At 41.7% G+C, this 24784-nt stretch overlaps 1 pseudogene; it reads left to right on the plus strand.

Moving 5' to 3' along the window:
- LOC118375032 (hydroperoxide isomerase ALOXE3-like) overlaps window positions 1-24784 on the plus strand; it is a 48756-nt pseudogene that overhangs the window by 12267 nt on the left and 11705 nt on the right.

A 24784-nucleotide genomic window follows, 5' to 3' on the forward strand; every position in this document is an offset into this window, starting at 1 on the left:
TGTATTCAATAGAGCAAGTAAACAAAACATGCACCTTTTTCCCTCTTGCGTAACTCAACAGTAATGTTGTTCCAGGATGTGCTTCTTCTTCGTTGCACCAATGATTAACTTCAACCCAATTCCAAAGACTGGTGACATCCTGTGGAAGTTGTAGGAACTATAAATGTTCGCTATCAAATATCCCTTGGCAAAGACAACTGCGGGAACGGTCAGAGGCAAAAAAAATACATTCTGAACAGTTTTTCCTCTGGGGTTTGCCTGCTACATAAGTTCTGTTATAGTCACAGACATGATTGAACCAGTTTTAGAAACTTCAGAGTTTTCTATCCACACCTACTAATCATATGCATATAATATATTCCTGGCATGAGTAGCAGGAAGTTGAAATTGTGCACGCTATTTATCCAAAAGTGAAAATGCTGCCCCTATCCTTAAGGTTATTAATATCCTGCGGATCTGTTACTATTTTAGCCTTGTCTTTTATTTTGTGAATACCTCTATATGCCTCTACATGCCTTAGCTGTCTTGATAATAATTTATGTGGTTAGTCACCCAGTTCAAAATAACTTTGTTGCGTTCTAGCAAGTAAAGAGCCCACCCATTTCGAAAGGATGGTATTGTATTCATATTTTAACTTTGATCTTCTCAAGGACTGTATATGAGGAATTCGTCCTAAAAACGTTCTCCTGTTCCCCTAACTCTCTTTCAATTTCTCTCAGCCTAGTATTGGTGAGTTTCTTCCCCTCTGCTGTATAAGAAATAATGTAACCTCTAATCACAGCCTTTAGAGATTCCCAAAGCGTGGACTCGTCAACATCCCCCGTGTCGGTAGTTCTGAGGAAAAGGGCAATCTGCTCCTTCAAATACTGACAAAGCCTCATCTTTCAGCAGGTATGCTCTAAGCACCACGGTCGCAGACCTGTCGACATATTGTCGAGTTTCAGCACCATGGACAGAGGAGAGTGGTCCGCAATTAGAATAGGGTGATAGGTAACCGACTCAGCTGCTGAAATTAGTTTGGAGTCCAACAAAAAATAGTCAATTCTGGAATATGATTGAACTGATGAAAAGAGAGTAATCCCTGTCTGTTGGGTGCATCAATTCTGGAATATGATTGAACTGATGAAAAGAGAGTAATCCCTGTCTGTTGGGTGCATCAGTCTCCAAATATCGACAATGTTATGGTTTGTCATCAATGTATTTAGACAGACACTGGCATTTGTTGAAGTGACCTTGATAGATGTTTATCTAAAAGAGGATCTAACGTACAGTTAAAGTCTCCTCCAACAACACTTGTATCCGAGATATTTGGTATGTCCTTAAATACCCTTTGAAAGAATAATGGATCATCGAAGTTGGGTCCATATAAATTGACCAAGGTTACTGGTTTCGAATTCAGTGTACCAGCCACAATATTATACCGACCATTAGGATCTGAAATCGAGGATGAGTAAACAAAATGAATGTTTTTCCTTATCAGGATTGCTACCCCTCTCGCTTTTGCATCAAAGTTAGACGGGTATATCTGACTGATCCAGCCGACTCGTAGCTTGGCCTGAGCGGATCGTTTAATATGAGTTTCTTTAAGAAACACTGTCAGCACCCAGTGATTTAAGATGAGAAAAAAACCTTAGCTCGTTTCACCACATGCCCTAAGCCATTACAGTTCCAGCTGACTATCTTTATTCCACCTGCTCTACTCTGTGCTCTGTCACTGTGGAATTTCTTATTTTAGAGCAAATTGTTGCTGTCATACAAAACTCAGAAGAAAAACGTCCCGCCGTACGAGAGCTTGTCATGCCACCTGTACTAATAATAAACGTGAACATAACACAGATCCCATCCCCCCTCCCGTCCCTTTACTGAGTGACTTCCCCAAACGAAGCACTCCTTGGCTAACACACAAACCTTAGGGTGTCTAGACATACAGCTTGAACTAACTTGTCATCTATAGATGCTCCGTGTAACAGTAATTTTTTTAACCGCCCCTCGCCCATACCCGGGCGTGAACCAGGGACCCTCTGCACACATTGACAACAGTCACCCTCGAAGCATCGTTACCCATCGCTCCACAAAAGCCGCGGCCCTTGCAGAGCAAGGGGAACTACTACTTCAAGGTCTCGGAGCAAGTGACGTAACCGATTGAAACGCTATTTAGCGCACACCGCTAACTAAGCTAGCAGTTTCACATCCGTTACATCCACATATACGCTAATATTAAATAAAACTTAACACTTAACTCTCACGTTGGGGGGGAGTGGCACTAAAACATAATGTGCTAAACAATGCTATATTAGCCACAACATCTCACCTATCATGTAAGTCCCAAATTCTGATCTTTTAATTGAAAAGCCATAGTCTGGAAATTCAAACACATTCCTGGCCTGTATTTGGTCATTTAGCCGACTGAAACAGCCGTTCTGTATCCTCAGCCAGGGAGCTTGCTTGTCAAGAACAGATCGGCCTGTATTTGGTCATTTAGCCGGCTGACACAGCCGTTCTGTATCCTCAGCCAGGGAGCTTGCTTGTCAAGAACAGATCGGCCTGTATTTGGTCATTTAGCCGGCTGACACAGCCGTTCTGTATCCTCAGCCAGGGAGCTTGCTTGTCAAGAACAGATCGGCCTGTATTTGGTCATTTAGCCGGCTGACACAGCCGTTCTGTATCCTCAGCCAGGGAGCTTGCTTGTCAAGAACAGATCGGCCTGTATTTGGTCATTTAGCCGGCTGACACAGCCGTTCTGTATCCTCAGCCAGGGAGCTTGCTTGTCAAGAACAGATCGGCCTGTATTTGGTCATTTAGCCGGCTGACACAGCCGTTCTGTATCCTCAGCCAGGGAGCTTGCTTGTCAAGAACAGATCGGCCTGTATTTGGTCATTTAGCCGGCTGACACAGCCGTTCTGTATCCTCAGCCAGGGAGCTTGCTTGTCAAGAACAGATCAGCCTCTTTTGGGTTGTCAAACGTACGTGTTGATCCTTCGACTGTCACCTTAAACCGGACTGGGAAGAGGAATCCATATCGGATGTTGGTCGCCCTGCTTTTGTTGCGTACCTCATCATACTCTTTCCGTTGGTTCCTCACCTCCAAGGTAAGATCTGGGTAGAAAGCCACCCTGGCTCCGTTGAAGTTAAGGGGGAACTTTTGACTAGCCAGTTTGAAGATGAGATCCCTGGTCTGGGGATAGTGTCGTTTGCTCAACCTCATGCACCCTTCTCTGAGTTGCCTTCACAGTTTTGGCCAAAGTCCCAATACTCTTTGAGATATCAGCCAACCTTGTGTCCACCTTCTTGCTTAGCGACTTTATGGCAGCCAGTATGTCACTTTACGTAGGCTCTGTGGGGATCTCTTGGAAACTAGCCTCTTCAGCTAACTTCTCGTGGGTTGGTGACGTTGAAATTGGTTTGTTGTCTATCTCATTCAAATTATCTTGTTTAGCACTCCCTTTTTTGGTGCCTTTTCCCTTTGTCAAAGTTGTTTGAAGTTTTAGGTCGCGAGACGTTAAGATAAATACTAATTTGTTTCAAAATGGAGCGGAGCACTAGCAAAGTACGTCTACTCCATAGCACGCTCTCTAGCGCCCCCCATATGAAGCTACTTTGTTGTTATTCTGGCTGCACTGTTTGACGTGCCTGTTAGTCAACGTTGGCTATCTAGCAAGCAAGGGATATGAACCTTGCCAGAAAGCAATTTACCTGTCTAACATCAGCGCTCAGATGGGAGGGGTGGAAATATTTGATGTTGTGTCCTTAAAAATATGATTCAATGTGCTAATTTCAGGCAGCTCTGGTAGGGATATTTAAGACCAACCAAAGCTGGTTTTAGTGGTAACGCAGTTGGTCATAGCATGAATTATGGCAGCGGAAACGCAGGTTATACAGCCGTGACGCACATTGCCCATATGTGTATGGAATGAGATGTGCTTTTGGTGCCTGTATACTTAATTTTAAGAAACATCAAAGACATTTTGTTTTATTTAATTAAAAACCAAACATTGCCTCCCCTCTCAATGAAGGCTGTTTTATTTTTGTCCTGCCCAATGTAATCCAATAGGCTAGTCAAGACCATTGATAAAGTGAAAATATGAAGAGTAATGTGTTGTCTTGGATTTGCCCCAAACATAATACTTGTATTCAGGTGAATGGCTTTGCCACATTGTTTTCAATATTACTTTAGTGCCGTGTTGCAAACAGGATGCATGTTTTGGAATATTTTTATTCTGTACAGGCTTCCTTCTTTTCACTCTATCAATTAGGTTAGTATTGGGAGTAACGGCAGCCTTTGAAGAACGGTAACTGTTTTAAAGTCACCATTGTCCCCATGGTGAAATCCCTGAGTGGCTTCCTTCCTCTCCGGCAACTGGGTTAGGAAGGATACCTGCATCTTGGTACACTGAAAAAAAATGGTGCTTTGAATTTACTTAATTCAAATGTGTGCATCGGTTCCACATGAATGAAACATGTTAAACACAATATTATTTTTGTGAGGCAAATATAATAATTTGCATAAATGCATTGTAATGGAATAAAATCAATTTAACATGATTTGGTAAAGCTCATTTTATTTGAATTAAATGTGTAGCTTCAAATGGATTTGATCATGTTCCCTAAACCTGATCACTACTTAATAACCAACATTCTTTTATTGATGACATTACTCTGTATTATGGACAAGTTTCTACATTATTAATGTAAGCACAAGATTAAATGCTGCCATTTTCTACCTTAGTGTTTGTATTCACACAAATTAATAGGGAAATATAAAATGCATGCTAAATATGTGTAACCAAGGAGCAAGAGACCATTTGCATCAGCGACAAAGGCAAAATTCATGTGTTTTAAAAAATGATACTGTATTTTTTTGTAGGAGTTAGACAAAGAATGAGGTAGGTATGTGTACATTTTTGTTCATGTTAATTATTTTGAATAAAAGTCATTACAAAGTGAAACTGAACTTTTTCCATAAGCAGAAAACTAAGGGCATCTATACAAAATCACAATAGCTCCATCTTTGTACATGCACATTCTTTGGGTGTTTGTGAACAAGTTCAACATAAGTCAAACATACAGTCTGAAACACACAACAAAACATCTCACTGAAACAGCCTGTTTTCAAATGCAACCGCTTTGTTCGAAAGTTTGTTCCTGTTCAGTTCCATTAAAAACCTTCTGAAAGACTTCAAAGGTGTGGTGGAGCTCAGTAGGGTAACTGAGGTTCATGACATACATCAGGCCAAACAGCAAATGCTACGTTGCCCAGTTCCTGCAGCACCTTGACGCCCTCAAGGACAATCCCAGCGTCCTCTGGTTCCTCACTCGCGGCATGGTCCCCCCACAGTAGTTTCCTCAATGGCTGCCTTGGTGGACTCTTCATCCATGCTCCGAACAAGACACAAAGGCAACATTTGTCAATCATACAAAATTAATCATTCATCAATTAAGTAGTTAGTTCGGGACTCTAGATTGCAAAAAAAGTATAGTTCATGAAGCACAAGAGTATGATACAGACAGAAATAAATCAAGACGAGTCCTTTTCAGTGTCAACTAAATCAAGAACTGCTGGTAATATTTGAACACTATTACAAGGCTAAAATGAAGTGGTTCTAAACCAGATTTCCATTCTATTCAGATTACATTTGAGACACAGCCAATTTGATCTCTGTATTCAGCATCCATGCAACAACAAAAAGACTGAGTCTAATCTGAATCATACAATTCTGATTTTTAAAAAGTGCATCTAACCGCTGCTATTGAAATAAGATGGAAGACAGAGGAGATGACACAGTAACAAAATAGCTAGTGATAGAATATGATGGTGACACAGAACAGGAAGAGAATGAAGCGTTTCCTTCTATCTATTAACACACAATAGCATTGTGTTATTGACTGTACGTTTGTTTGTGTAACTCTGTTGTTTTTGTCGCACTGCTTTGCTTTATCTTGGCCAGGTCGCCGTTGTAAATGAGAACTTGTTCTCCACTGGCCTACCTGGTTAAATAATGGTGAAATAATAAAAAAAAGAACATGCCACATATTCCTGTACAAGGCTTTCTGGTTCTTCACCCATATACTCACACTTCCTTTCTGACGCACTCTCGTCCCACATCTATGGATTTATTTTATTTATGTCTAGTTTTTAAATCATCTTTTGGTGTAGAACCACATATGAATATGTCTTTTGAAGCATAAGGAATTCCTACATCAGCCATAGGTGCCATGCTTGATATGAGTCTTCTGCCCAGCTGTCTTCCTCCTTTGGAACAACTTCAGCAGGTCATCAGACTGTATATCACGTTGAGAAAGACATTTGGAATGGAGTGGGGTTGTGATTCTCTTAAACTCAGCATTGACCTGAAAATAGTAGTTAAACAAATGAGATGTTATTTTAAAAGCAGAAAGGAAAATAGACTGGAGATGATCACACATGCAGCAAACAAGAGGTTTCTCTATAGGGAGGGAAATAACTAGGCAGTCGGCACAAATGGTGATAACTCTGATTAAGGCTCACTTATGTGGCAAGCTGAAGGAAAAAAATATTCTACCTTCACCAACAAATCCCAGATAACATAGCCATGCTTGTCTTATTGTTGGGTAACTTACCACAATGACTTCAAAGAGCGCAGGCCATCTTGCCATGAAGTCCTCTGCCATGGGTGCATCAGACAACTTCATGTCTCCGGTATGCAAATGTCTTCTCCATTTTTGAACTTCACTGTCTCTCTGTTTTTCCTTTTCTTCACATGGGACAGCAGAGCTTTCCACATGTCCTCGAGGCTCTCTTCTGTTTCTCTTGAGGGATATGTGGGGCAAAAGTTAACTTCTGCTCTCTTTGGCTTTTTAACACCATAGGCTGCACTTGACTGACTTGCAGCTTTGTGCTTCAAGGAGTTTGTCACCCCTGGACATCCCAGTCTTCTCAGGCGAGCGCCGTAGTTTGCCAGTTTTGTATTTCAAACTGGTTTTCCATCCTCCACATACAGTGAAGGAACACTTCTCAGTCAGATTTGTAGTAACCTCTGTGGAGTGGACATGACTTTGGTGCACAATTAAGGCATTCCAGGTCTTAAATGCGCATGGACAGTCAATGTATGTACATAGGTAACGGACAGTTCGGCCATAATGTGGGTGCTTTAACTTGTAATGATGCAAAAGTTGGAACCTACTTGACACCAATTCTGAACACCCCTTACATTTCCACATTTACACAACAGTGAAAAAAAAGAGCAGAAAAATCAAGACCTTAAGACTGAAATTGGGCGCAACCGAACAAACAACCTGTAAGAGTACTCACAAACACTGTATAGATTTTGAATGGGTAGACAAAGCAGCACAAATGTGGTTGGCAAACATCATCGACCTGTAAATACCCATTTTGTTCATGAAATGATATGTTTTTCATTATGAAATGTTTTATTTATTGATTTATGCATGCATCCACTCATATACACATATGTTTAATGTATTGATAAATGGACACCCATAATATAAAGTAACACTGTTCAAGTCCTAAAAATAACTCTACATCCATTTCAATAAGTATGTATGTCACCTGGAGGCAGTCATGGGAAAACTGTTAAACTGCATGAAAGCACCAATCTTTGTGTTGCATTGATTGCAAGCAATGAAATCACATTGAGAGGAGAAACAAAACATGTTTGAGTAAATCTCATGTTTTTGTCAATCTGACAGCCCACCTTGTCCTGTTTTGTTCAGGGTGGTGACTGGGTGTATTGACAGTGTAATTAATAACATCACCATGCTCAAAGGGATATTCAATGTCAACTTTTTTTTACCCATCTAACAATAGGTGCACCTCTTTGCGAGGCATTGAATACCTCCCTGGTCTTTGGTTGTATCTGTTTGTAATTCACTGCTCGACTGAGTGACCTTACAATTATCTGTATGTGTGGGGTACATAGATGAGGTCGTCACTCAATCATGTTTAAATACTATTATTACACACCCACAGTGAGTCCATGTCACTTATGTGACTTGTTAAGCACATTTGTACTTAGGCTTGCCCTAAAAAAGGTGTTGAATATAATATTGAGACAAGACATTTCAGATTTTACATTTGAATTCATTTCTAATAATGTCTAAAACATAATGCCAGTGACACAATCGCAATTTAATCCCTTTTAAATTCACGCTGTAACACAACAAAATGTGGAAAAAGTTGTATGGTACATCTTCATCTTGAAAAAGACTGTGGCAAACATTTGGTTGCAGTTGATCGTCTTATGTGGTTCCATTGAGTTGGTTCTAGTTAAGTTTTAATGCTGTATGTCTAACATGTTGTCTTGCTGTGTGGAATTATTTGTCTTACAGAATCATCATGGTGAAGTACACAGTGAAAGTGTTTACTGGAGAAATGCTGCTTGCCGGCACATTGAACAGTGTTTACGTCAAACTGGTCGGCACAAAGGGAGAAAGTAAACGCGTGTACATCCCTAAAACCGGCAGCCAAGGATCGGTAAGTTCACAAAAAAGTTGTATTATACCACAATCCATCTGGGTGTTGCGAATGCCAAATACAATCTCCATTCTGGGATTCGAAAATATCTAAACCAGCAGTCTCAACTTAGTCAATGTTTAGAGAACGTTGTTTGCTGGGATCATTTTAACATGTCATCTATCTCTCTGTAGATGATTGAGCACAATGTGTCCTGTCCCTCCTCCCTGGGCCATCTGGAGTTTGTAGTGCTGGACACAGAGCCGTATGCCCTGTTCGCCTACATCAACGATGACTGGTTCTGCTCTAAAGTAGTGGTGACCACACCAGAGGGAGACACGGCCAGCTTCCCCTGTTACCGCTGGATCTCAGGCTATGAGCGTCTGGTGTTCAGAGAGGCCACTGGTCAGTATGTTGGTATACAGTATAGATCATTGTGTAGGTTTAGTTTTGGATATAACTGCTGTGCCCAAGACGCCTAGCTACAGGTCAGCTAGCTGAATGTCATTTGTAGTTTAACTCTAATTTTATTTGTCACGTGCCAATTACAACAGGTTTAGACCTTACCGTGAAATGCTTACTTACAAGCCCTTAACCAACAAAGCAGAGTGTATTTAGCAAATATTAACCTTTTTTAAAACTATCACAATATAATAACAATAACAAGGCTATATACAGTGCCTTGCAAAATTATTCATCCCCCTTGGTGTTTTTCCTATATTGTTGCATTACAACCTGTAATTTAAATAGGTTTTTATTCGGATTTCATATAATGGACATAAATTAAATGAAGAAAAAGAACATGTTTCAAAGATTCTAAAAGATGGAAAAGTGGTGTGTGCATATATATTCACCCCCTTTGTGATGAAGCTCCTAAATAAGATCTGGTGCAACCAATTACCTTCAGAAGTCACATAATTAGTTAGATTGCACACAGGTGGACTTTATTTAAGTGTCATATGATCGATCACATGATCTCAGTATATATACGCCTGTTCTGAAAGGCCCCAGAGTCTGCAACACCACTAAGCAAGGGGCACCACCAAGTAAGCGGCACCATGAAGACCAAGGAGCTCTCCAAACAACAGGTCAGGGACAAAGTTGTGGAGAAGTACAGATGAGGGATCGGATATAAAAAAATATCAGAAACGTTGAACATCCCACGGGGCACCATTTAAATCCATTATTAAAAAGATGGAAAGAATATGGCAAAACAACAAACCTGCCAAGAGATGGCCGCCCACCAAAACTCACAGACCAAGCAAGGAGGGCATTAATCAGAGAGACCAAAGATAACCCTGAAGGAGCTGCAAAGCTCCACAGCAGAGATTGCAGTATCTCTCCTGAGGACCACTTTAAGCCATACACTCTACAGAGCTGGGCTTTACGGAAGAGTGGCCAGAAAAAAAGCCATTGCTTAAAGAAAGAAATAAGCGAACACGTTTGGTGTTTGCCAAAAGGCATGTGGGAGACTCTCCAAACATATGGAAAAATGTAATATGGTCACATTAACCTCTCTGGGATATGTGGGACACTAGCGTCCCACCTGGCCAAAAGCCAGTGAAAATGCAGAGCTCCAAATTCAAATTACTATAAAAATCAAACTTTCATGAAATCACCCATGCAAGATACCAAATTAAAGCTACACTTGTTGTGAATCCAGCCAACATGTCAGATTTCAAAAAGGCTTTTCTGCGAAAGCAAACAATGCTATTATCTGAGGATAGCAAAGTGGAGCGTGCTTTTCAGGTCACTCTCCTCTAACAAAGTGTACACTAGACTCGAGCCTCGTTCTGAACAGTGTTACTTCTTCATTTCTCAAAGGAAAAACCTCAACCAATTTCTAAAGACTGTTGATATCCAGTGGAAGCGATAGGAACTGCAGGAAAGTCGATTAGACATCTGGATTCCCAATGAGAACTCATTGAAAAGAGTGACCTCAAAAAAAAAGAATCTGAGCCCTTTGTCCTCTGGGTTTTGCCTGCCAAATAAGTTCTGTTATACTCACAGACATGGTTCAAACAGTTTTAGAAACTTCAGAGTGTTTCCTATCCAAATATACTAATAATATGCATATCTTAGCTTCTGGGTCTGAGTAGCAGGCTGTTTACTTTGGACACGCTTTTCATCCGGACGTGAAAATATTGCCCCCTATTCCAAAGAACTTATTAAAATTGAGCTTTTTGGTCATCAAGGAAATCGCTATGTCTGGCGCAAACCCAACACCTCTCATCACCCTGAGAACACCATCCTGAGAACACAGTGAAGCATGGTGGGGGCAGCATTATGCTGTGGGGATATTTTTCATCGCCAGGGACTGGGAAGCTGGTCAGAATTGAAGGAATGATGGATGGCATTAAATACGGGGAAATTCTTGAGGGAAACCGGTTTCAGTCTTCCAGAGATTTGAGACTGGGACAGGGTTTCACCTTCCAACAGGACAATGACTCTAAGCATACTGCTAAAGCAACACCCAAGTGGTTTAAGACGAAACATGTAAATGTCTTGGAATGGCCTAGTCAAAGCCCAGATTTCAATCCAATTGAGAATCTGTGGTATGACTTAAACATTGCTGTACACAAATCAAATCAAATCAAATGTATTTATATAGCCCTTCGTACATCAGCTGATATCTCAAAGTGCTGTACAGAAACCCAGCCTAAAACCCCAAACAGCAAGCAATGCAGGTGTAGAAGCACGGTGGAACCCATCCAACTTGAAGGCACTGGAGCAGTTTTGCCTTGAAGAATGAGCAAAAGTCCCAGTGGCTAGATGTACCAAGCTTATAGAGACATACCCCAGGAGACTTGCAGCTGTAGTTGCTGCAACATTTTGCATCTTCAAAGTGGTAGGTATGTTGTGGAAATCGAATGATACTACAACCCCCCCCCCCAAAAAATCTATTTTAAATTCCAGGTTGTAAGGCAACAAAATAGGAAAAATGCCAAGGGGGTGAATACTTTCCCAAACCACTGTACAAGGGGTACCGGTAACCGAGTCAATGTGCAGGGGTACAGGTTGTCAAGGTCATTTAAGTACTATGTCCATGAAGGTTAGGTGTAAAGTGCATAGATAATGACCAGAGAATAGCAGCAGCGTATGTGAATGTATTAATAAGAATAAAGAGGGGTTCATTGCAAATAGTCTGGGTAGTTATAGTTTATTTTGAAATGTGTGTGAAAGGGGCTATATTTATGGAATAATGGTTGATATACACTACCGTTCAAACGCTTGGGGTCACTTAGAAATATCCTTGTTTTTGAAAGAAAAGAAACAATTGTCCATTAAAATAATATCAAATTGATCAGAAATACACCAGATATTTTCAAGAAACTGAAGATCTCATACAACGCTGTGAACTACACCCCTCACAGAACAGCGCAAACTGGCTCTAACCAGAATAGAACGAATGGGAGGCTCTGGTGCATAACTGAGCAAGAGGACAAATGCATTAGTGTGTAGTTTGAGAAACAGATGCCTCACAAGTCCTCAACTGGCAGCTTCATTAAATAGTACCAGCAAAACACCAGTCTCAACGTCAACAGTGACGTCAACGTCTAGGCAGAGTTGCAAAGAAAAAGCCATATCTCAGACTGGCCAATAAAAAAAAAGATTAAGATGGGCAAAAGAACAAAAACTGGACAGAGGAAGATTGGAAAAAGTGTTATGGACAGACAAATCTAAGTTTGAGGTGTTCAGATCACAAACTATGCAATAACTATTTAGGGAAGAAGCAGTCAGCTGGTATTCTGTCTATAGAGGAGTGGCCAGCACAGTCACCGGATCTCACCATATTGAGCTGTTGTGGGAGCAGCTTGACCATATGGTATGTAAGAAGTGCCCATCAAGCCAATCCAACTTGTGGGAAGTGCTTCAGGAAGCATGGGGTGAAATCTCTTCAGATTACTTCAACAAACTGACAACTAGAATGCCAAAGGTCTGCAAGACTGTACTTGCTGCAAATTGAGGATTATTTGATGAAAGCAAAGTTTGAAGGACAATTATTATTTCAATAAAAAAATCATTATTTCTAGTCTTGTCAATGTCTTGACTATATTTGCTATTCATTTTGCAACTAATTTCATGTATATTTTCATGGAAAACAAGGACATTTCTAAGTGACTCCAAACTTTTGAACAGTAGTGTATACAGTGGATTTCTTAAGATGTTGACCAATCCATAAACACATGAAAATGATCAACATTTCTGGTCTTTTGTATATAAGGTAAGCTGATATTCAATGAGACCTGCCCAGAGGCCATAGAGGAGAGAAAGAAGGAGCTGCAGAGTCGCCATGAGGTGTACTGGTAAGCTTTATGGAAACATTCATAATTTGTAAAGATACAATAACAACTTTAAACAAATCAAAATAAAAACATAACTCATACACACAGATAAAATGGTGTGCGATTGTAATAAAAGCAGCCAGTGGCCAAGCTGTTAAGAGCGCTAAGCCAGTAACCAAAAGGTTGCTGGTTTGGATCCCTGAGCTGACTAGTTGAACAATCTTTTGATATGCCCTTGAGAAAGGCACTTAACCCTAATTGCTCTGGATAAGCGTGTCATTTTTATTTAAGCCCCCCTTTTTGCATGGTTTATGCCTGGGTTCATATACCATTGTAAATCTTTGAAATACTCAGAGCATTTAGTTTAGCGTGCCTGGAGTAGCAGGTGGGTGGGGTTTGCACTTAAAAAAGAATCAACCCAGGTCTGGTATGATGTTGTGTAATAGTGAATGACAGGCTGTGTATCCCGTCTTGATTTACCATGTCTGTTCCCTTCAGCTGGAGTATATATGCCGAGGGTCTACCCCAAATCATGAAAGTTGACAGCGCTTCTGAACTCCCTGATGAGGTCCGCTTCTCTTTCACCAAGGACTTGGAGTTCAAGTTCACAGCAGCCAAAGCGTAAGTTAGAGCACTGGTTCTCAACCTTCTTTTGCTTACTGTACCCCAATCACATATAGCTCTTTGTGGAGTACACCTGAAGTACCCCTTTTGTGTGAATTTCAGCTTTAGGCTGATTTTCTTATGAATCTTCCCAAGTACAGGCCAAGAACCCCCAGGGTTACATGGACCCTAGGTTGAGAACCATGAGGCAACACCAGGAAATGTATTCAATCTGTCAAAATCTGTTGGCATGTCCCCAACATACCTGTGAAAACATTTCCTTTTAAATGAGATGTGATTCTCCTAGACCTGTTTAGGTAATTGCAAGATCCTGAGAAGAGGGGAATTTGGCAGCCAGGAGTGTGAAGCGTAGAATATGGCAACGATGCCAAGAATGACACCTCAGGCTAGGGTTGCCTAAATTAAAGATATTTTTAGCTACGCAAATCATATCTAAAATGGTATATCTAACAAGCCATTCAGACATTTAGCAGAAATGTTATATAGGTTATATACACTGAACAAAAATATAAACAACATGTAAAGTATTGGTCCAGTGTTTCATGAGCTGAAATAAAAGATTCCAGAAATGTTCCATATTCTCAAAAAAGCTTATTTCTCTCAGATTTTGTGGAGAAATTTGTTTACATCCTTGTTAGTGAGTATTTCTCTTTTGCAAAGATAATCCATCCACCTGATAGTTGTGGTATATCAAGTAGCTGATTAAACAGCATGATCATTACACAGGTGCACCTTGTGCTGAGGACAATAAAAGACTACTCTAAAATGTGCAGTTTGTCACAAAACACAATGCCACAGATGACTGAAGTTGAGGGAGCATGCAGTTGGCATGCTGGATGCAAGAATGTCCACCAGAGCTGTTTCCAGAGAATGTAATGTTAATTTCTCTACCATAAACCGCCTCAAGTTGTTTTAGAGAATGACAGTATGTCCAACCGGCTTCACAACCATAGACCACGTGTAAACACGCCAGCAGAGGAACTCCACATCCGACTTCTTCACCTGCGGTATCATCAGAGAACAGCCACACGGACAAATTATGAAACTGAGTTTGCACAACCGAAGAATTTCTGCACAAACTGTCAGAAACCGTCTCAGGAAAGCTCATCTGTGTGCTCTACATCCTCACCAGGGTCTCAACCTGACAGCAGTTTGTCATAACTGTCTTCAGTGGGCAAATGCTCCAGCCTCTGGCACTCTGGAGAAGTGTGCTCTTTGCTTTGCAAATTAATCCCGGTTTCAACTGTACCGTGCAGATGGCAAACTGTGTGTATGGCATTGTGTGGGCGAGTGGTTGGCTGCTGTCAGCGTTGTAAACAGTGTGCCCACCATGGTGGTGGTGGGGTTATGGTATGAGCAGGCATAAGCTACGAACAACAAACACAATTGCATCTTATCGATGCCAATTTGAATGCAGTGACGAGAGCCTGAGGCCAATTGTCGTGCCATTTATCCGCCACCATCACCTAACTTTTCAGCATGATAATGAATAGCCCCATTTCGCTAGGATTTGTACACAATTCCAGGAAGCTGAATGTCCCAGTTCTTCCATGGCCTGCGTACTCACCAGACATGTCACATTGAACATATTTTGGATGCTTTGGATCGACATGTACGACAACGTGTTCAAGTTCCCATCAAATATCCAATAACTTTGCACAACCATTGAAGAGGAGTGGGACATTCCACAGGCAATGATCAATAGTGTGATCAACGATGGAGATGTTTCGTGCTGCCTGAGGCAAATGGTGGTCACACCCGACACTGACTGGTTTTCTGATACATGACCTTACAAAAAAGGTAAGGTATCTGTGACCACAGATGCATATCTGTATTCCCAGTCATGTAAAATCCATTGATTAGGGCCTAATTTATGCATTTCATTTGACTGATTTCCGTATGTGAACTGTAACTCAGTAAAATCTTTGAAATTGTTACATGTTGCGTTTATATTTTTGTTCAGTGTATGTTATTACAGATGCCCTGACAGAGTCTGTAATACCTACACGTTTCATGCAGACCACCATAGTCACCATAGTCCCTGATCACCGACAATGAGACAGCCTATAGGGTGGAGGTCAGAGAACTGGCAGTGTGGTGCCAGGACAACAACCTCTCCCTCAATGTGAGCAAGACAAAGGAGCTGATCGTGGACAACAGGAAAAGGCGAGCTGAACAGGCCAACATTAACATCGACTGGGCTGTAGTGGGGGAGCGGGTCGAGTTTCATGTTCCTTGGTGTCCACATCCCCAACAAACTATCATGGTCCAAACACACCAAGACAGTTGTGAAGATATCACGACAAAACCTTTTTCCCCTCAGGAGACTGAAAAGGTTTGGCATGGGTCCCCAGATCCTCAAAAGGTTCTACAGCTGCACAATCGAGAGCATCCTGACCATTTGAATCACCGCCTGGTATGTTAAATGTTCGGCATCTGACTGTAAGGCGTACCAGAGTAGTGAGTACGGCCCAGTACATCACTGCGGTCAAGCTTCCTGCCATCCAGGACCTATATAATAGGCGATGTCAGAGGAAAGCCCATAAAGTTGGCAGAGACTCCAGTCACCCAAGTCAGACTGTTCTCTGCTAACACACGGCAAGCGGTATCGGAGCGCCAAGTCTAGGACCAAAAGGCTCGTTAACAGCTTATACCCCCAACCCATAAGACTGCTGAACAATGAATCAAATGGCCACCAGACTATTTACATTGACCCCCCCCCCCTCCACCAATTTGTTTTATACACTGCTGCTACTCACTGTTTATCAATGCATAGTCACTTCACCCCTACCTACATGTACAAATTGCCTTAACTAACCTGTACCCCCGCACATTGACTCGGTACCGGTAACCCCTGTATATAGCATTGTTATGTTATTGTGTTACTTATTTTTTTACTTTAGTTTATTTGGTAAATATTTACTTAACCAACAGTGCATTTCAAGAAGAGTTAAGGGTTTGTAAGAATATCACAGTAAGGTCTACACTTGTATTTGGCGCATGTGACAAATAAAGTTTGATTTGATATGTATGGTATGTTTATTTTTTATATAAATATAATACATTATATCCCATATAGCAGACACTTTTAGCCAAAGCAACTTAAAGTGGGTGCATATATTTTTCATATTGGTGGCCCCAGCAGGAATCAAACCCACTATCATTGTAGCCATAGTCTACCAACTGGCCACACAGGACTATAGGAACACATTTAACCCAAAGAGCAGACATATATCAAATCGCGATTGACACATATTCAATATATGTGGCCTGTGCATGAATCAACCACCCAAGGGGGAGGATGAAGAGTAAGGGACCCACAACAGACACCTGGGGGACACTCTGGTGGTGTTAAAACCAATCTCTAACCAACTTCACCATCCAACGAAATCTTTTGCATGTTGAAGTTAATTTCCTTCTCTGTCCCGGCAGATTGGTGGAGTTGAATCTAGCAGGACTGTCCACAAACAAGGAACAATGGAAGAGCCTAGATGAACTCAGTCATGTCTTCAATAGCCACAAGACTGATGTTTATGGTAAGGTCTGGTCAGTGGTGTCTGTCTTGAATAAGTCATGGATTCAAATGGTTTACTGGAACCATTAGCATCTCATTATTTGATACTTTTTTTTATCTATTAGAATATGTCGAAAAGAACTGGAAGGAGGATGAGTTTTTTGGGTACCAGCTTCTGAACGGCATCAACCCCATGATGATCCATCGCTGCTCCAAGCTTCCAGAGAACTTCCCCGTCACAGAAGACATGGTGAAGGCTTCCCTTTTCGGAAAAAGCCTTGTTGCGGAAGTTCAGGTCTGTCAAAATAGTCTGTCTGTCATTCATCGTTCTGTTATTGCTCTATTGGTTTCCTCCTGAGTAAGTCGTGTGTATTCTTTGGTATGGTGTTGACGTCTTCCTAACTCATTCATGTCCTAACCTAAACAGAAAGGCAACATCTTTCTGGTTGACTACAAGCGTCTACATGGAGTGACTGCAAACGTGATCAATGGGAAACAGCACTTCTTGGCTGCTCCTCTCTGCTTGCTCTACATGACAGACAATAAGCTCATGCCCATCGCAATCCAGGTACATCTCACATGAAGCAAAATGTAGAGTTCCGAAATCTACATTGAAGAAACTTAACAGAACATTTGCCACTGGGGATGCTCTTGAACCAAAAGGGGTCCCCTAAATGGAGAGAAATATTGCCCGGAAATTACGTAACAGCATATACTGTTAACCTAAAACTAAAGAGTTAAGAATTTGATTCATATTATATCATATGACCTTATGTACCATACAGACAACACTCCAAACAACGTTTTCTTTAAACAATTAAACTTATGTCCAGTACCTGTCAAAAGTTTGGACACCTACTCATTCAAGGGTATTTTCTATATTTGTACTATTTTCTACATTGTAGAATGATAGAGAAGACATCAAAACTAAGACATTACACATGGAATCATGTAGTAACCAAAAAAGGGTTCAACAAATCAAAATACTATATATTTTAGTCTTCAAAGTAGTCACCCTTTGCCTTGACAACAGTTTTACACACTCTTGGCATCCTCTCAACCAGCTTCATGAGGAATGCTTTTCCAACCGCCTTGAAGGAGTTCCCACATATGCTGAGCGCTTGTTTGCTGCTTTTCCTACACTCTGAGGTCCAACTCACCCCAAACCATCTCAATTGGTTGAGGTCGGGTGATTGTGGAGGCCAGATCATCTGATGCAGCACTTCATCACTCGCCGTCTTGGTCATATAGCCCTTACACAGCCTGGAGGTGTGTTTTGGGCCATGTTTTGGGTCATAGTCCCAATAAGCGCAAACCAGATGGGATGGCATCTCACTGCAGAATGTTGTGGTAGCCATGCTGGTTAAGTGTGCCTTGAATTCTAAATAAATTACTGACAGTGTCACCAGCAAAGCACCCCCACACAATTACACCTCCTCCATGCTTCACAGTGAGAACCACACATGAGCAGAACGTTCGTTCACCTACTCTGCGTCTCACAAAGACACTGAGGTTGGAAACAAAAATCGAAAATGTACTCTTCAGACAAAGGACATTTCTTTTGTCGGAAGAGACAGTGGCTACTTTGAAGAATCTGAAATATGGTTTGATTTGTTTAACACTTTTTTTTGGTTACTACATTGTTGTGGAAATTCTTTAACAGGGACACTCAAAATGAATATTAAATAAATCATTGTTTGTCAGCGCGCTGGAGAGGTTCGAACCATTTCAATGTCAAAAAGAACTGTACACATGTCAATCAGGAGCTCTGCCTGTGCAGACCCAGCAGTTGTCTTACATATATACGGCAATATACAGACAAGTTATATTTGCATAATTAATTCATCATTACCATTTAGTTTACTTCATGTGACAGACCAATACCTCACGAGGCTTCTTTCTCTCTAAGCTGAGACCTTGAAACATATCTTTAGTTTGTTCTCAAAACACTGTCTGGGCAAATTGCAGCTGCTGAGAGTGAGGATTTGTACAGTCAACCATTGCATGAACACAGAAATCGGTTTATAGAATAGCACATGAATAGAACAAAGAAATGAGTTTTACGAAAAGCACAAATTGAAATCCCCTTTATAACATAATTCCATATGTTTTATTTTATAGTTTCGATGGCTTCACTACTATTCTACAATGTAGAAAATAGTCAAATAAAGAAAAAGCCTTGCATGAGTAGGTGTGTCAACTTTTGACTGGTACTCTATCTTTAAATTAATTATAGTAATAATATACACATACTCAATTAATGAAACAAGCTATGATTGTGTTTTGCATTTCCTTTCACAGCTGAAGCAGGAGCCTGGAGAAGACAACCCCATCTTCCTTCCTACTGACTCTGAGTATGACTGGCTTCTGGCCAAGATCTTTGTGAGGAGCGCTGACTTCGCTGAACACGAGCTGAACTTTCACCTGCTGAGGACTCACCTGCTGGCTGAGGTGTTTGCCATGTCGACACTGCGTAACCTACCAATGGTGCATCCCATCTACAAGGTACATACCTACTGCTGTGCATGTTTTCAACTGTTATTGAACAATATCTGTGAGTTATTTTCCAATCAACTGAATATGTTTAACATGATAATTCCAGAGAAACTTAAAGAATTTGTAAAAATTTTATATAAAATGCATGTATTTTTTTTATAATTGAAAATTGTTGTAGGATACTACAATACATAGCATTTTTAGGTGTGAATTTCATGTACGATTGTTCCATCTTTCTCCATAGCTCCTGATCTCTCACTCCCGCTACACTCTGCAGATCAACACTCTAGCTAGACAGGCCCTCATATCAGAGAATGGGCTGTTCACAGAGGTACTGCCTATTCCATTCTTATTGTGTTATGTTCTATAATGCGCTAATACTTATGGAATGTCACAATGCTAGCGGAAACTGATTGTATCAGTTAGCACAGGTGTCTCCTACAGGTTGATCGCGAGATACCAATAGCTCGCAGACCACATGGTTAGCTCGCCAAACAATTCATTAACAAATCTCACAAGTATTAGACACCATCTAATCAATGCAATATTATCTCACCCCTGGTTTGCCACTATTGGCTTAAAAAGCGAAACCTAAAACAATATCTGCCAATTCATTTCCAGCAATATTGCTCCAGTCTGTTTGTGTGATGCGTGCGTTTGTCTATCACTCTGTCCGTGTATAGCCAGTTGTTATAACCGTATTGTGGGTTAACAGAAATACTTTCCCATGTTAAATGCAAAGTAGGCTACGACCACTTTAGGTATCCCACAAAAAATGTACAAATTATTTCATAAAATATTGAATTTTGCCTTTACTGAAGCCCATAGAAACGCATTGATAAATCATAATGAATAAGATGTTTAACTGTCTGTGCTTTATCTAGGATATTTAAGGCTCCGAAAATATACAGTACCAGTCAAAAACCATCAAGCGCTTATCACGTTTTAGGAAAGCCCCAGATGCAGACAGTGTCGAAGTAACAAATGTTTATTACTAGAACAGAGGCAGGCAAAACTACAGGTTAATGGTGGGCAGAGCTCAGTAATCCAGGGTGGTGTGACAAGGTACAGAACAGCAACTCAACCGCCCCGCGGTGGGGACACCGAGCCTGTAGAGGTTTAAAAACAGTTTGGATGAAACAACACTCGGTAAATCTCAAATAAGGCCTTCTGAAGACTGTATAATCTTAACATTGGGGTACCTCTCACATTTGACGAATCAGTCAAGCCAAATCATAATGAGCTGGTTATCTTTAAGAGATGTACGCCTAGCAACACATACCTCAGTAGAGTGATTCTATCATCGGGCTGAACTCTGTCAGGTTTACATTGTTGGGACACATTTATGTGAACCTCTTAGCCATAAACATGTAATTAATAGCCTGTCATTTTTTGGCTTCAACCACGAAGCAGCCCTGGAATCAGTCATTCACATGTTCTGTAATCGATAACCCTGTTTGATGTTTAAAACACTGATCACCGTTAGAAAACACTGAATTAGATGACGCATATAAAACTCCTGACAGGCCTAAAGGAAATAGCACATTTATTCAGGAAAGCATCCTAATATTGACAAAACAAAATAAGCTAGACAAGGGTGGATCATTTTGTCAGTGAAATAGATTATGCCACAATTGCTGTGGAAAGGCTTTTATACTCAAATATTGATATAATGACTATCATGTTGAAGTAAACATGCAATGATATGTTGTGTTCCCACCACAGCGTGGAAAAGCATGAGTTTATTAGACTACAGATTAAATCCATTATGATGAATTGCGCATTTTGGTTAAGTGCACGGTGATGAGTTTGATGCGAATTTTCAATAAATATCGAGGGTATTATTTGTATGCTGATGACATGATGATCGGTGCACGGCTGCCAATACTTATTTTCAAGTAAAAATGATCTTGCTCTTATCCATATCTCATCATGTATCCTACCCTCCCCACTTTATCAGCAAACTGTTATCTAGACTAGAGAGCATGCGCCAAGACGAGGTTTGCTATTTATCTCAACAGTTTTTGTGACAAAACCATAGAGTTGAAAATGTGATGGAAACACATTGAACTTCTGTTTTTTACTCAGTACATGAAAACATGTCCTGTTTTATGTGTACTAGGTCATCAAGCCCAGATTTGATGGAAATCAAGCCAGTTTGACAAACACTCCTATTCGTTCAAATGCACATATTTTTTTAGGTGAATATTTGAACATTCGCTTGAAAATCTATCGACAAGTGGATGGAAACCTAGCTATAGACAGAGTTGCGTTTTGGCTTGGCAGGAATCAATCATTCAGCATGCGATAAAGATGCTGTTAGATTCCACCACACCAGACTGGCAAAATATGTCATGCAAAGCCTAATTACACTTGTGTGTTATTTGTTAAAATATGAAATGATGCCCGGCTGTTTATAAGAGATTGGTGTTAATGAATAACAAAAATTTGTGAGAAAGGACCAGACTTTAACACTTAACTAGCTGCTTTGAACGCAGCTCCCTGCCAATTCAACAAGCACCAGCAGCTAACCATTGCCAATCAGCCTCAACTACTGTTGGCAACACTAGCTGCCTTGAACATAACTCCTCAAACAAGCTCCATCTGCTACTAACTGTTATTCAACCTCAACACCTGTTCTCACTCTCCTTAATCACCACTACCACCTTACTTAAATCTGACCGAACAGTCATTCATCCTCTCTGTTTGCGTCTCATGCAAGACACTGAACGTGATAAGCCTTGTTTTATCGTAGTTCTAATTAAGTTGGAGTCCTTATTTCGTTTACTATGGAGTTTGAGCTCACTGCCTCCGATTCCGATGTGTTTTCAGACCAATTTCTAGACTTTCCATTATCAAGGACACACCATCTTTAACCAGATGGCTGCCGTCCATTGTTTCAGTGCCCTATCACTATTTCAGGCCTTAAAATAACTGCAATGCCATATCTGGCCTCTAGGTCTTTCTCCCCACCACCCTGCACGCCGGAGTTCAACATCCCCCCTGCCTTCCATCTCTCTCTGTGTGTTCTCTGGCCCACCAGTTTCTCTCTATTGCCACCCCGGCTCATTCTCCACCCAACTTCTTGATCTTCAATCAACCTGCAGTCTCTTCCCCTCTCTGCCAGAAGATACTACAAGGTGTAGGTGTTAATCGTGCCTCTCTCCTCACTTCCTCTCCCGCACAGGCCTTACCCCACATTATCAACCACGACCTCTTCCAGGTGCCCCTGAGCTCCACTGACCCTCACCACTCCAGGTTCTCTGTCCCAGAGTTTTGCTTGGCTTTCTCCCATTACAGAGACTCCATCTGCTCATCCCATCCTTCTCAAGAGTTGGATGACTACCAATCACCACCGAAACGGTGGTGCAACCTTTTACGACTTCCATTGCCGGTTCTCGCAAGCTTTTGCTTCCAGGCTCCTTCAGTGTAGCATGACATACTGGGGCGCCCTCGACGTGGCGCTCTACTGTTGCATATTTGCTGTCAAAGTATCCTTCGCCTACCACTTCTGTGGTTGCCCATCCCACCCTGCCACCATACTCTCTTTCTGCTCAGTCGCCCCTGAAGTGTCATCTGCCCTGCCTCTGCTCGCTGTTCCGCCCTACCTTCCTCCTGCTAGATGATATTATGCGTTTGCCGTGTCTTGTGGGAGGAAGGACCAATGTGGTCGAACCTGTGCTCTCCTCCGGTTGCATAATCTGCAACAATTTCAATAACTACGGCTGCAGCACTTCGTCATGCAAGCTCGTACACATTCTGTAGTGTGACGCTAAAATCCTTCCCTCAATCCCACTCCTTCTACTGATAAATGACTGTTAGCCAACCTCACCAGCCCACCAACTTCACCGCCATGGCTGCGGCCTTGGACTTTCCCCCTGAACCATCCTTTATCCAATATTTATTTTCTTGATGGCCTGAAATATTTTCTGGTCTCCTCACTTCTGCTCCAACCTCTGTTCTGCACTTGACAAGCCAGTTTCCTCCCTCTTGGTCAAGGAGGTGAAGCAGGGGTTTATGATTGGCCCCTTTTCTTCCCCGCTATTCTCCACCTACCGCATCAGTCCCCTCGGAATTGCCACCCAAAAGTATTCAGGCAAGAAGCGTATCATCGATCGTTCGATGATTGCTTTCTTTCCTGCAGCCCCCTCTGCCCCTCTCGAGTTGTACCTAATTGTCATAGCTGCTTCTCTATGGAGGAACGAATGGTCGAAGGGCCATACTCATCCATTCTGACAACCTTCGGTATGGCCCTTTGACCATTCGTTCCTCCAGAGAGAAGTACACCTCATTAACAAGGGCCGTTCTGACTACCTCCCTATCATGAGTTTCTTAAGACATCTAACCTAGCCATCCGTCACCCATTAGTTCCTTCTCAGAGCTGCACATGTACCCGGTCAATGTAACTCCTTCGCTGATTCTCTGTCCCGCCTCCAATTTCAGAGATGCAGGTGCTTTTCCCCGTATGGAGAACCCCTACCAACCCTAATCCCTCCTTAAACCATGATGACTTTCCCGTGAACCTTCTCCTAATCTCCCAGCCACTCCATCCTATCTGCCATTGCACCAAGGACACTGTCCTCTTACTGGACAGCCTGGAGATGTTTCCATACCATCTATTACCTGCCATTGTCACCCCTCTCCATGCAGACATCCTCCATCTGGACATACCTGGTTGGAATCAGGCCACTTTCTCAAGTTGCTTACTGGGTCTTCGTGTTCCTGTCACCCGCAAGTCTACCTTCTCAAGGGCCTCAACGCACAAGTCCACCAGCCCATCACCTTGGACATCCTTTCTGCCTGCATCCAAACACCGGTCTGGTTACATCTCCATCAGTTTCTTCCACACTAGAATCAAGGTTTCTTTTGGGATTCCTGCAATGTTCAGAGTTTATCATCTGTTATCTACAACCCTTGTCATCCCAGCGTGTCAGATGTAACCATCCTCAACAAAGACTTCACCATCAAACACATCAAACACAGCAAAACCAATCAGTTTGGAACCACAGTCTACCTGTTCTGGCTGCCGTCTACCATCGAACCACCCTTCTGCTTCCTGCAGCTCAATCTCAAAATGCCTCCATCCGATACACTATTCATCACAGATTCTGGTTCCATTCCCATCTGAGACTAATACTATCCCTTTCCGGCTATCCTGCTGACCCATTCTCCGGACAATCCTTCCGCATTGGAGCCTTTTCCATGGCATCTAAGACAACACCGTACAACTCCTTGGCCGCTGGTTCTCTCAAGCCTATCATTCCTACATCTCTCCTGACATCAACATCAGGACAGCCCACAACTTTCATCTCTCAGAACCTGCATTAAATCTGGCACAGACCTCCAGTCTATGCCTCATTTCATGGACACCATCTACCTCACGCACAATATCATACCCAACCAGCCAAAAGAGGA

This window comes from Oncorhynchus keta, chromosome 16 (assembly GCF_023373465.1).
Source record: "Oncorhynchus keta strain PuntledgeMale-10-30-2019 chromosome 16, Oket_V2, whole genome shotgun sequence".
Taxonomy (NCBI): Eukaryota; Metazoa; Chordata; class Actinopteri; order Salmoniformes; family Salmonidae; genus Oncorhynchus; species Oncorhynchus keta.